This window comes from Staurois parvus, unplaced genomic scaffold, assembly GCF_062004578.1.
Source record: "Staurois parvus isolate SC_StPar_1 unplaced genomic scaffold, SC_StPar_1.0 ptg000410l, whole genome shotgun sequence".
NCBI lineage: Eukaryota > Metazoa > Chordata > Amphibia > Anura > Ranidae > Staurois > Staurois parvus.
Window position 1 is genome coordinate 1747438 of NW_028318206.1, and position 13883 is coordinate 1761320.

The window sequence follows — 13883 nt, forward strand, 5'->3', positions numbered from 1 at the left end:
TGGGAAGACACAGAGCCAGAGCACCGACATTCCACCTCCTTGGGGATTATCTCTGGGCATAGCACCTACTTGTTCATGGCTTTCTGCTGTTGTATTGATTCATCCCTCGCTAAGATCAGATTGTCTGTCTGTATGAGTTGTATTATAGGAAGTACAGCTGTGGTGGGGTGCACCTACCTCTGGTAGTCCTGGAACCTTGAAAAGTACCCCATTCTGGAACCTCAAAGAAGGTGGCTCCCTTCAAAACCTAAGGATTAAGGTGTATCCAGACCTAAGAACGAAGATATAGAGTACCAGTTCTTGGATGTGGTGGCTGCATTAGTTTTCTTGCTTTTACCTTGTGATGCTTATATAGATAAATATTGTGCTGCGCTCCTCTATTATTATCATCAAAGACACATTGATTACGTGTAAAAAATAAACTAAAATAAAATCTAATATAAATAAAGTGTGAAAAAAGCAAAATGTGAAAAAAACAAATGTCCACTGTGCTTATGCAATCCCTTTATACTATGGAAATAAATGTATCATTGTATATCCAGAGACTGATACATAAGAGTCCTCTTTCTTTTTGAGAAATCTGTGCTAATTAGATGAATACACTCCAGGTTCCAAAAACTTTTGCAGCATAAATACAGCTCTATCATGCGCTCACCTCGGTCTCCAGCCTCAACAGGCTAAATCACGCAGTTTATTCTATAAAAGGATGAAGTATGCTTGGCTGCTTATCACCTTCAAACAATCTCTCCAAACCGCAGTTTTCCTGGTTAACCTGGTGTCACTCCTCTCCTCATTATCTTGTATGGATCTATGGGTGTGTGGATGGTTGGATGAATCTTCCCTCCTTCTCCCCTCCAGGGGAACAATCCTCCAGAATTACTCCAGCAAACTCCACATATATAATTGCAAAGAAAAACAGAAGATAGTGCTTTATCCTTATAAAACTCCTTTTATTGCCAAACTCTCACACTCACATTTTCATTAAAATAAACAAGCCTTTAAGAAGAAAAGGTAGCAGTGTGTTAACACACACTGTGTCTGTACTCGCCAGAAAAGCCGACTGCACGCGGTGACGTCAGAGCCCCTCCCCTACGCGTTACGCCACCGGTCACGTGGCTACATCAGGGGGAAATCATTTCTTATGTATCAGTCTCTGGATATACAATGATACATTTATTTCCATAGTATAAAGGGATTGTATAAGCACAGTGGACATTTGTTTTTTTCACATTTTGTTTTGTTTTTTTTCCACACTTTATATTAGATTTTATTTTAGTTTATTTTTTACACGTAATCAATGTGTCTTTGATAATAATAGAGCGCAGCACGAAATTTATCTATATATTGGTTGACACTTGTAGGAGTTGGTGTGATGTGTTTGCGAACCTATAATTTTGATTTAATATATGTTTTTATTGAATATTTTTGGGTTGTGTTTGCAGAGAATTCACTGTATTGGCTCACAGGTGGACAGTTGGTTTTGGATTTTTACCTTGTGATGCTGCAGTAACACACTTCCTGTCCTAGGGTGACAACACTCGCACATTGCACTCTTCAAAATATAGGGAGCCCACAACAAGAAATGGAAACAACATAACTGATAACAGCTTACAGGGGTGGACATTTTTTTTAAAAAACTGCTTGTCCAAGGACAAGTAGTTGCACTGCATTACATTCTTTCCTGGCCATTCTGTCTATGGGGACCTAAAAGTGACATCATACATTTCACTTCCAGGTCAGGTCAAGAAGGGTAGGAGAGCAGAAGTTTGTCTGCTCATCTCCGTCTCTCTACTGCTGGCACTCGCAGTCCCGGGCCTGGTGGGCAAGTGGAGCCTGGGGTACATGAATGAAGTGTTGGAGGGCGCACGCATGGGGGCCAAAAAAAAAAAGGAAACCTGCTGCTTGCCTGTAGCAGGGCTAAACGAGAAAAAAAACACCTGGCCGGTACTACATGTCCCGGGCGTTGGGCAATACAAATCGCACATTCCTGGCTTACTAGATTTCTGGCAGGATAAAAAGGATTTTTTTTTTCTTTTTTGTACTTGTTGAACAGATAAAGCTTTTTCTTTTGTATATTTAACAGACTGGAAGAGACAAAACAAAAGAAGTTTTAAGTTCAGGCTTACAAACCCTTTTAATTTTAAAATGAATTTGGGAGTAGAGAAATGAATCTGAAAACTTGTTGCAGCAAGCAGGGATTTGCTAGAGTTTTCACTAGGACTATAAAGCTTGGTAATTACACTTCAGTACAATTTGTGGAAAAGATGAGCTTTGTGTAGCCTCCAGACACATGGAGCACTAATTGCCTGGCATGCTGGTCCTGCCATCTCACTTAAAGTGAACCTATACGTCGCCCATTAAGGTGTGTTGGACAGTTTGCTCTTTCCGGTGCTTTTGTACTTAACTTCCTCTTGATCCCCACAAAACTCTTTTCCCAGCTGAGATGTCAAGAAAAACACAGTACTTCCAGTATGCTTTCCTTTGCCTCACACCATGCAGTGCTCTTGGGTGGCCAATCACCAGGTCTCACCATTGTCACATGGGGATGTGGGAGGATCCTTGGCTCTGATTTAGCTCCAACCGGGGAAAGGAGGTGCTCTCATAAGAGGGAAAACGGCCGTCACGGGAGTGGGTGGTAGGTAAGTATTAGTATCGGAGGGTGCCTCCTGTCCAACATCCGGGTTACTTTGTCTTGGATGGGCAAAGCACTGGTTAACGTGGCACTTATTTGCAGTTGTACATGGACTTTGGAGCATCTCATTGTAAGGAGATATATCTTATTAACTGGCATCCATTTTATATAATGCCTTTATTTCTAGATGTGTGAATAGTTAGTTTCGCTTGTAACATCTCTCTCTCATTTTCTGAGAATAGTTTCCATTTCACTCTAAATGGAACTACCGTATATGGTATCCCTCAGTTCCTGTTCTTCACGTAACTATATTGATAAGAATGGAATGTTTCATTGGTCATCCTAAGATTAAGCAATGCCTACTAAGTTCTGTATAATAGTTCTTGTCTTGCATTAAACTTTCAGAGATTTAGCTTGGACACTTCGGTGTTGGAGCTTTTTTTTTTTTTTTTTTTTCCCCCCCAGGCCTGAGGGTGAATATAATGAGGACAGGGGCTACAGACATAGGCTGATTCCTATCAACCATGGTGGATCAGACAGAGTAGGGATAACACTGTTTGTGGAGAGATAGGCACGTTGTATTATATATGGTGGGACTGCCCAAAAATACAAGTATTTTGAAAAAAAGTAGTTCACTTAGTGAGGAGGATTACTGAAATCAACGTTAGATTAGACCCAGAGACCCCAAGTGTTGGGGTGCTCATCAGCGATCCCACACACAAGGACTATGCTTCTCCCTTGCTCTTCTCAGTAACATTGATGAACTACAAGAAGTGGTAGTATACAGCGTCCGATGAAGGACTGGCATAATACGGAGTTATCAGTGAAATTATATAAGGATTCGGGTATATGGTATTTTTTAAGTGCAGCAAAGGGATGTGCCGACGGAAGAGGATTAGGTAGTTGGAGAGAATCAGATTTGTGAGATGAAGAAACTTTATTATATGCATTTAGAAAAGATGGAGACATATTATGTCAAATGGAAAAAATGGGAAGAGTTTAATGCGAAGGTGAAATATATGAAGATATAACATCTAATAAGATGAATACTCTGATTGCTTTATACAGGGAGAGGTGGGAAAACGCAGAGTGGGTGGATGGGGGTGGGGAGGAGGTAGGGAGAGGAGGGTAGATGGGAGGGGGAAGGGGGGATAGAGACATTTGGGGAGATTATTATTGTAGTAAAGTGATATTGTTTCTCTTTTTTATTGGAGAAAATTATTGTAAAATTAATTTTGTTGAAAATCAATAAATATTTATATAAAAAAAAAAAAGACACTGTTTGTGGTAGCGCACCCTTAACATGGTCCTCGTGTAGTACATGCAATCTCTTACACTTGCCATACAGGTCCCAAACTAGTGCAAGTGCCTGCCCAATTGCATACAGTTTGAATTGTTTAGGCAGGTCCTCCTATTGATATTAGTAATTGTTTTGGTACGTCTAAGGAAAGCCATAGATGATTCGGTTTTCTTTCCTGCAAGCATAAGTTGCAAGAAAGAAAATCACTCAAATCCCCCATCAACACAGTCAGTGTTGATGGGGGAATCCCTCCCACAGAGATATTGTGTTTTGCCAGCAGGGAGCCTATCCTGGCAGCAGAACAAAATAATTACTGCTATTGGATGTAGCTGCTGGTAGTAGTCGTATGCAAAAAATCTGACAGGCTGGTTGTACTGAAGTCGATTGATGTATCGACTTCAGTAGAACCACCTATGGATGGATCAAATCTCAGATGGTGTAGCAGGGACCAGCGAAGATTCAATCCATTTATGGCCAGCTTTAGGTGAATTGCGCAGAGATTGCTTATGGCCAGCTTTACTCTTCCATCTCTCTGCACAGGGGCGGACTGACCATTTGGAAACTTGGGTGCTGCCCGAGGGCCCGGGGTCAGTAGGGGGCTCCATGAGATGCCCCTGGTACCTTTTTTCATAGGCTTTTTTGAGTTTGGGCAAGGACACAGGGCCCATGATCCCCTATTGCCCGGGGGCCCCATGCGTTGTGGGTCCGCCTCTGTCTCTGCTCCTTGAAAAACCATCCCAATGTATTGGGGGTCCCTTTTTAATGCCAGTCCTCCATCGGACGCTGTATACTGCCACTTCTTGTAGCTCATCAATGTTACTGAGAAGAGCAAGGGAGAAGCATAGTCCTTGTGTGTGGGATTGCTGATGAGCACCCCAACACTTGGGGCATGTGGTTTTCTGGCACATCAAACACAAGTCATCAGATTCCCATTAATCGTGCTCAGTCGATGACCGGTCCAAGGCTGGTCATAGATGGATCGTTTAAACAAATGGATTCCTTCCTGCACATAATTGAGGTGGAGAAAGGAATCCTTCCCACTGAGACATTGTATTCTGACAGTGGGACTCTGATGCAGCTATAGCCATTGACCAAAAAAAAAATTCCCACAAGCTTGTTCAACAGAAGTTGATTGTTAGACCAGGAGAAGCCACACATGGACCGAAATATGGCCACTCCCTGCTGAACCAGACTATTTTTGATCCATCTGTGGCCAGCTCACATCTTTGCTTGGCCCTCTTTTACTTGGTCTTGCATTTCTTTGGTTGCAGCTGGTCTTATTGAGATGCGTCTGCATTGCAGTCAAAGAAGGTCAAACAGGCTGCACTTTGCATTAAAATGTATGTTTCAGCAGCATTTCATTTAGATGGAACAGGCGGCGTTTGCACTCCCCATCTACATTATACTCTTAGATGCACTTAAAGGAAATATATGTATTTTTCTTTTCATGCTTTAATGGGGAGTTGTGATTCTTTATACAGCATGGCGGAGGTGACCTCTGGCAGATTTGTTTCTCAGACTTCGTCCAGCTGACTGTAGACTGATAAAGCTGAGTGTATGCCATTCCTTGCTGAGTGGGGAGGTGGCTGTTAGGCTGGGATGGGGAGGGGAGTGGGGGGTGGGAGGGGGCTGTTCTGTCTGCAGGTGTGGGAGGGGCAGGATTTTTTCTTTTTTTTTTTTCTACATGTTCTTTGAAGCTGAGAACAAGCAGGAGGATACAATTACTGACCCCCTTCTGCTGCAAGACAAAAGTAAAAGTTTTCCTGCCTGTGTTGCACTGAGCTTGTACAACTTTTCCCAAGAAGGACGGTCGTGCACCCACCCAGGCTACTGCTCATAAGGTGAGTGCTCACTAGGACTGGCACTCTGAGACATTGACATTGTGGACCAGCATCTGCTCACATCTGTCGGCACACACTCTGTAGCACGCTCCTTTGTACAGTGTAGGGTTAAGATTTCTATAGTAGATGAGGTTGGCTTGCTTGCATGCCTGGAATGCAAAGTATCACTGGGGGGGGGGGGGGGCTGTTCTGGGTCTACAGATGTCATGATTACTTCCAGCCACAAAGTAAACCCAACGTTGTTACATTGGGAAAGTTTCTCTTAGTAATTCTATTACATATCAGGTTTTAGATTTACGCTTGGTGCTGTGTGCCTCTCTGGCTATTAAAAAGCTACTGCGTGTTGGGAAATTATTCTTCTAGTACAAGTGGAGCCATAACTTTTTTTTGTTTTGTTTTGGAAAGCGTGAAAGGGATAGAATGGTTACACCTCCGTCATATTTTTTTATAGCTGTCCCTAGTGAAGTGATTCACCTCCTATTTGCTCTGGTAACCTCTGTCACCGAGAGAAAATATAAGTATTCCAAGAGGGAGAGGACTTCCAATATGAACATCAGTACCGTGACAACTGTCTAGAAGGGATTTTTATTCTTTATTTCCTGTTGTATCTCCAGGACAGGAAGTGAAGTGGAATCTCTCACAAAGTTTAGGCTTTATATATACTTTTTGAGCTTCTCATAGGTTGGTAAGGCTATAGCAACTAAAGATGAGTGGTCTATGCCCAGGGGCGGACTGACAACTCATGGGCCCCTGGGCAATAGGGGATCATGGGGCCCTTGTGTCCTTGCCCAAACTCAAAAGGCCTATGAAAAAGGTACCAGGGGCATCTCATGGGGCACCCTACTGACCCCAGGCTCTCGGGCAGTGCCCAAATTTCCAAATGGTCAGTCCGTCCCTGTCTATGCCATTAGCTGGTGGTCAGTTTTCACTACATGGGTATAAATGTAGGGAGGATTCAAGGCAGGAATTTATGAAAACTGGAGGCAGGCAGAATCTGGAGCTCATTTTTGAAGTTTTAACTGGACCAGCTGAAGATTTATTTATTTATTTCAGGTACTTATATAGCGTCGTCAATTTACGCAGCGCTTTACATATATATTGTACATTCACATCAGTCCCTAACCCTCAAGGGGTGTACAATTTAAGGTCCCTAACTTACATTCATACATACATGGGCCAATTTAGACAGGATCCAAATAACCTACCAGCATGTCCTTGGAGTGTGGGAGGAAACCGGAGTACCCAGAGGAAACCCACACAGGCGCAGGGAGGAAACCCACACAGGCACAGGGAGAACATGCAAACTCCAGGCGGGTGGTGCTATGGTTGGGGTTTGAACCAATGACCCTAATATTGCCAGGCGGAAGTGCTAACCATTTAGCCACTGTGCTGCCCAATAGAAGCTGGTTGCTTGCCATGCACAGCTGCTCCGGATTCTGTCTGCTTCAATTTTGATCATTTTCCCCCAATATTTCTGCTGAGTTAATAGTGCATTAATAAGGAGTCAGAGAGAAGAAAACATATCTTTCGGCGAGAGCTAGATGGTGGAATGCTCTTGCATAGAGTGAGTGACTGGTGGTAGAGCTTTTCCAGCAGATCAAGTAAGTCTCTAGTGCTGCAGAATTTTAGACTTTTTTTCCTATTGTCCATTCACATGGGTGGTGTTCATTCCGATAAGATCCGTGAACAAAATCCATTCTGAATCAAAGGAGAACAGACCAGATGCAACTTGGTGACAATTGTGTCTATGCTGTTTTCTAGTCCTTTACGTTTTCCTGCATCTTGTAATAGACCCATGTCAGGTCTATGAACTTGCAGCCATTTACATCCTTTTATCCCTGATCCGTTACATTTTTAAGTCTGAAAAAAGGATACAAACAATTTTTGACCCTTTTTTTATTTTTTGGACCTAGATGGACTTCGGTAGCACGTCTGTTTACATCAACCTGGCCGTAGACTAAAATTCAACTTCTATTTAAATATTCTTGAAAAACAAAGGCGGATCTGATCAGAACACTGTACATTGCCAAGAAAGAGAGCGTATTTGTTCAGCAGGTAGCACAACCGGGATATGGTCAGCTGCGGCCAGCAATCCTGTACAAGTCAATGACAGGTGGCCATGGGTATTTGCTTGGAATCGCACATTGAACGGTTACATTAGGGACAGATGAGCAGCTTTGGACACAGTTTGTTGTTCAAGGTGCGATTATATGTGATCAGCTATGGTTGGCTGTCAGCCTATCATAAATTTGTATAGGCTTGCTGGCATTCACCTGTGCTACCTGCCACACAAATGCATTAATACTTGGCAACCTACGGCCCCCCACAACCAGCTAGATTTTATCTGCCTTTTGCATTTGAATAAACTCACCAGAATTTTTTCTACAGATCATTTCATAAACTGTAATGATTTTTTTTTTTCTGGAAAAACTCACTTTAAAAATATTACTAAAAATTTATAATGTATGTACAATCATTTTCATTATCTTAAAATTGATCAATAGACATGCAGAAGATTGTTTGTTTTAAAAATGCAAAAACAATTTGACGCCTACAAACTGATATTTTTTTTTTTTTTTCCGGTGACATTTTGTCTGTGAAAGATTTCTGGTAGGAATTCTTTTATGCATAAAATTTTAGAAATTGCCATTTTGTTTCTATGGATATCTTTAAACTCATGTTACTATATAAACAAATGATTCTTGTAAAATCCCCTTCAGATTTACCATAACTATATTGTATGGGGATCTGTCAGAGTTCTCTAATCCATGTTCAATCAGGCAGGCCCTTAGTTGTTGGCATATCTAAGAAGGAGACCTTGTGGATCAAATCTGTCTACTTCCCATATTTATTTTTATTGGTTTGTGTTTTGTTTTTTTGTGACTGAATGTACAAGCATTGTTCCATTGGCTCTGCAGAGATTTTTTTGGCATACGGATTTGCCCAATTTGAGTGTAGAAATCTCATGGTATGTCGTTACAATACACTTTGAGCCTGGCCAGGGAAATTGCGCTGTGCGTGGGCAGGATTAACATCTACATTATCCAAATAATGCTAACGGAGCTCAATGTGAAAATTGCATCGTGTGCGCTAAGCATAAAATGGTGTTCTGCATTACACTGGGGAACCGCCGACTCTGGCTTGTTCGTCATGTTAGAGAGCGTTTTCTGGCAACAAATTAAAATGGAACAACCTACACTCTTCAGGAACCACTACAATGGTCAGGTAGTTCAATTTATTTTTATTGTATTACAGGTACTTATATAACGCCATCAATTTATGCAGCGATCTACATATATATTGTACATTCACATCAGTCCCTGCTTTCAAGGAGCTTACAATCTTAGGTCACTAATAAATATATATATATATATATATATATATATATATATATATATATATATATATATATATATATATACACACACACATACTAGGGCCAATTTAGACAGGAGCCAATTAACCTTTCAGCACGTCTTTGGACTGTGGGAGGAAACCCACGTAGGCACAGGGAGAACATGCACACTCTGTGCAGATAGTGTCATGGCTGGGATTCAAACTAATCTGTTTACTTCTATGGTGCTCATTTGGGAACAGTTTTCCTTTCTGGAACTTTTTGGCTGGATTGGGTAACAATCTTTTGTCTGTGGGCAGCCATGACAGCCCCGATCATTATTATATTGGGATTATCTGCCCAAGGCAGGCCATAGATGCTTCGGTTTTCTTCACTCGAATGCCCCATCAACAGTGTTAATGGGGCAATTCCTCCCTCGGAACACAGTGATTATTGTTAATGGTTATTGCCTCCTTGCAATAATCGCATGTAAAAAATCCGACATGCTGTTTGTACCCAAGTGGATCAACTGGAGTACAATCGGCCTACCTATAGAAGGCTCGAATCTCGGCCAGTCCCTGCTGAACTGGCTGAGATTCGAACCATCTATGGCTGGCTTAAGACCTCTTCATTGTCCTTTTTATAGGAACACCTGTGATACTGGGGGAGGGGCAAGCAGTTGTCTTCTTCTTTAGCAGATCTAATCATACTAACAATTAATAGGTGAACATTTTTCCTTTGGTGCCTATCATAGTACAAGTTGCACTGTGGAATTGTGTCAATGTGAGCTATTCTATTTTTTGAGAAAGTTAATGCTTATCTACCTCCCCCAAAATAATGGATGCATTGCAGTGGCTAGTTCTTTCTAATGCCTGGGGTCATCTTAATGAGGAACAGAACTCTGGAAGCTGTGCACAAAAAAAGGCAGGCAGAGGCCAAAGGATAAGTTGTCAGTATTACCTGTGGCAGATCTTTCCTCATTAATCACTTGCCTTGTCTTATTCTGCACTGTGTCCGTGTGGCTAGAGAGGTAGAGGCAGGGCTTTGCTTCCCCATGTCAGGACCTCCAGCAACAAGAACAGTGAGCTGCATAGCATTGGCAACACCAGATTTCCTCCAACTTGCCTGAGGCTATCAATCAGAGGCAGCAGTGCCTCGGATCTCACACTGCAGATATAGAGCCACACTGCTGTAGGCACAGGAATGCTTTGGCACACCCACATGCCAGGAAGTGCACCCCTGTTCTTCAGGAGGAATTCAAGGAACATTTTCAGGGTACTGACTAGGCACAGTTAACTTTTCTGGTTGTCTCTTGGACATGGCAAATCCTTCTTTTTTTATTTTTTGTTTTTTTCTGGTCCTTTTTAAGCCCCAGTTCACACTGCTGTGACTTATCTTGTGACATGCGACACAAAGTCTCATGACAAGTCAAAACTCATTCATTTCAATGTTTGCCACCTTAATCAATGCGACGCAAGTCTCAGCAACTAAAAAAAGTTCCTGTGCCACTTTTCTGCGACTTTGGGATTTGCGTACCATAGACCGCAATGTTGAATCACAAAAGTTGCAAGCAAGTCACAATTGAGTCCCAAGCAGGTCATAAGCAAGTCGTACAACTTTGGGGTCGCAGCAATGTGAACCGAAGACTACATTTTATTCAATACAATGTGCAGGTGGAACTCAAAAAATTTGATTATCGTGCAAAAGTTAATTTATTCGAGTAATGCAACTTAAAAGGTGAAACTAATATATGCGATAGACTCATGACATGCAAAGCAAGATAGTTCAAGCCGTGATTTGTCATAATTGTGATGATTATGGCTTACAGCTCATGAAAACCCCAAATCCACAATCTCAGAAAATGAGAATATTGTGAAAAGGTGCAATATTCTTGGCTCAAATCACAATCATGGGAAAGACTGCTGACCTGACAGTTGTGCAGAAAACCATCATTGACACCCTCCATAAGGAGGGAAAGCCTCAAAAGGTAATTGCAAAAGAAGTTGGATGTTCCCAAAGTGCTGTATCAAAGCACATTAATAGAAAGTTATGTGGAAGAAAAAGGTGCACAAGCAGCAGGGATGACCGCAGCCTGGAGAGGATTGTCAGGAAAAGGCCGTTCAAAAATGTTGGGGACTTTCACAAGGAGTGGACTGAGGCTGGAGTCAGTGTGTCAAGAGCCACCACACACAGACTGATCCTGGACATGGGCTTCAAGTGTCGTATTCCTCTTGTCAAGCCGCTCCTGAACAACAAACAACGTCAGAAGCCTCTTACCTGGGCTAAAGAAAAACAGACCTGGTCTGTTGCTCAGTGGTCCAAAGTCCTCTTTTCTGATGAGTGCAACTTTTGCATCTCATTTGGAAACCAAGGACCCCGAGTATGGAGGAAGAATGGAGAGGCACACACTGCAAGATGCTTGAAGTCCAGTGTGATGTTTCCACAGTCTGTGTTGATTTGGGGATCCATGTCATCTGCTGGTGTTGGTCCACTGTGCTTCATTAAGTCCAGGGTCAACGCAGCCGTCTACCAGGAGATTTTGGAGCACTTCATGCTTCCTTCCGCAGACGAGCTTTATGGGGATGCTGACTTCATTTTCCAGCAGGACTTGGCACCTGCCCACACTGCCAAAAGCACCAAACCTGGTTCAATGACCATGGGATTACTGTGCATGATTGGCCAGCAAACTCGCCTGACCTGAACCCCATAGAGAATCTATGGGGCATTGCCAAGAGAAAGATGAGAGACATGAGACCGAACAATGCAGAAGAGCCGAAGGCCGCTATTGAAGCATCCTAGTCTTCCATAATACCTCAGCAGTGCCACAGGCTGATAGCTTCCATGCCACGCCGCATTGAGGCAGTAATTGCTGCAAAAGGGGCCCAAACCAAGTACTGAGTACATATGCATGCTTATACTTTTCAGAGGTCCCATATTGTTCTATGTACAATCCTTGTTTTATTGATTGCATGTAATATTCTAATTTTCTGAGATTGTGGATTTGGGGTTTTCATGAGCTGTAAGCCATAATCATCACAATTATGACAAATCACGGCTTGAACTATCTTGCTTTGCATGTAATGAGTCTATCTCATATATTAGTTTCACCTTTTTAAGTTGCATTACTGAAATAAATGAACTTTTGCACCATATTCTAATTTTTCAAGTTTCACCTGTAATTAGATCTTCAAGCTTCTTGTGCTTCTCTCACCATCTGCAGCCTCTGGTCACATATCTCTGCTGTGCGACCGTCATCTCATGCTCCACTGTGTAAGAGTGTGGCTGCAGTGGATTTAGAGAGGTGTGTGTGTGTGTGTTTGTTGTTTTTTTGTTTTTTTTTTGAACACCAGCATATATTTTTACAGGTTTACATTCTTTTAAAAGGTTTCGTCCCTAATATGTGAAGTGTGGGGCAGACGCAGAGGTGCACGGCAGGTAGGCTACATCCTATTTCCACCAACATTTAACACAACAGGCATTGGATTGTACCCCAAGCACCATGCTGATGAAGCAGCAATGTATAATTTTGTGTGTACATTTTATTTTTATATATATATGAAAAACGTTTGACTGTATCCGTTCTGTCGCTAGTCTGTCACTTCCTATGTAAGTGTGTTCAGCTGCCGGTGCCAAGAAAATGAAACAAAGGCTGGTTCTTGAACGTGGCTGCCCCAGACAATAGCTGTGTGTGTAAGTTTTTATTATGAAGGGGAGTGGGTGTATGTATATAATGCATGGATATATTCTACAGGCGGTAGTATGCAGGCATGCAGAAACTGATGTCACAATGTGACCCGTTATCGCTGACCTTGAATCTTGGACTTCACGCAGTTTGTATCTTGCTGGCAGTTTCCATTCGGGTCTCCTGAAGGAATTCAGTCTGGAAGTTTGCTGTAGTAGCCGGGAGTTGCTTGACTGTTTCTTGTTGTGAATGGTGGAATAAATCATGTTGCTCCTATGTTTTTGTACTGTTTTTGGGCTTCTATTTAGCTCAGTAATTTTCTTTACTACTTGAGAGAATTTTGATGGGCAGATCTGCTAAGAGAGATTTGCTTCGTTCACTACATTTTGTGTGTTTTTGGGGCACATTCCTTTTGAAGGTGCAACTCCTCCATTCTATGCTCTCTCCCCTTTTAGTTGAGGGGCCTTGTAACTTTACCTTCTCCAGGCAATTGCAGAGCAGGGATCGGAAGAATTGTTTAAATAAACAGCCCAGAGTGAATGGAATAAAGATCAACTCTAGCAATTTACAAAAAAAAAAAAATTAGGCCTTGTGCACACAATGAGAATATCGGATGAAACATACTGTTTTCGGAGCAGTTGTCCAATAATCGGATCATTAGTACACGGCTTTTGAGAGCCGATCACAACAGTTCATGCAAAAATATCTAAAAAAAGGATGAGAACAAAAATGTTTACCGTATGATAAAAGAACAAACGATTGTTATTTAATCAGTACTGTACATACTCTGAATGGTCAGGGTCATCAGTGGTGTATCCCAAGGTTCAGTGTTGGGACCCTTTTTTTTTAATATATTTATAAACAATATAGGGTCTGGGATTATAAAGACCATTTCAGTCTTTGCAGATGACACCAAGCTGTGCAGTGGAATAACGTCCTTACAGGATGTCTCCAATTTACAAGCCGACCTCATTGCACCGTTTAATTGGGAAACTGTGGCAAGTGAGGTTTAATGTTGATAAATGTAAGGTTCTGCACTTGGGGGCTAAGAATATGCATGCATCATACATACTAGGGGGGATACAACTGGGGGA

General features: G+C 42.0%; 1 protein-coding gene across 2 annotated transcripts in view; it reads left to right on the forward strand.

Annotated features, from left to right (window-relative positions):
* LARGE2 (LARGE xylosyl- and glucuronyltransferase 2) overlaps window positions 1–13883 on the forward strand; it is a 94697-nt gene that overhangs the window by 36364 nt on the left and 44450 nt on the right. Inside the window, exon 1 of one of the 2 annotated variants that reach the window (XM_089686772.1) lies at window positions 5615–5773. The exons of the other annotated variant lie outside the window; for it this stretch is intronic. The gene's annotated coding sequence lies outside the window, so the exon portion shown is untranslated. Of the gene's footprint in view, window positions 1–5614; window positions 5774–13883 lie in introns of those variants that run through there. 2 annotated transcript variants of the gene reach the window in all.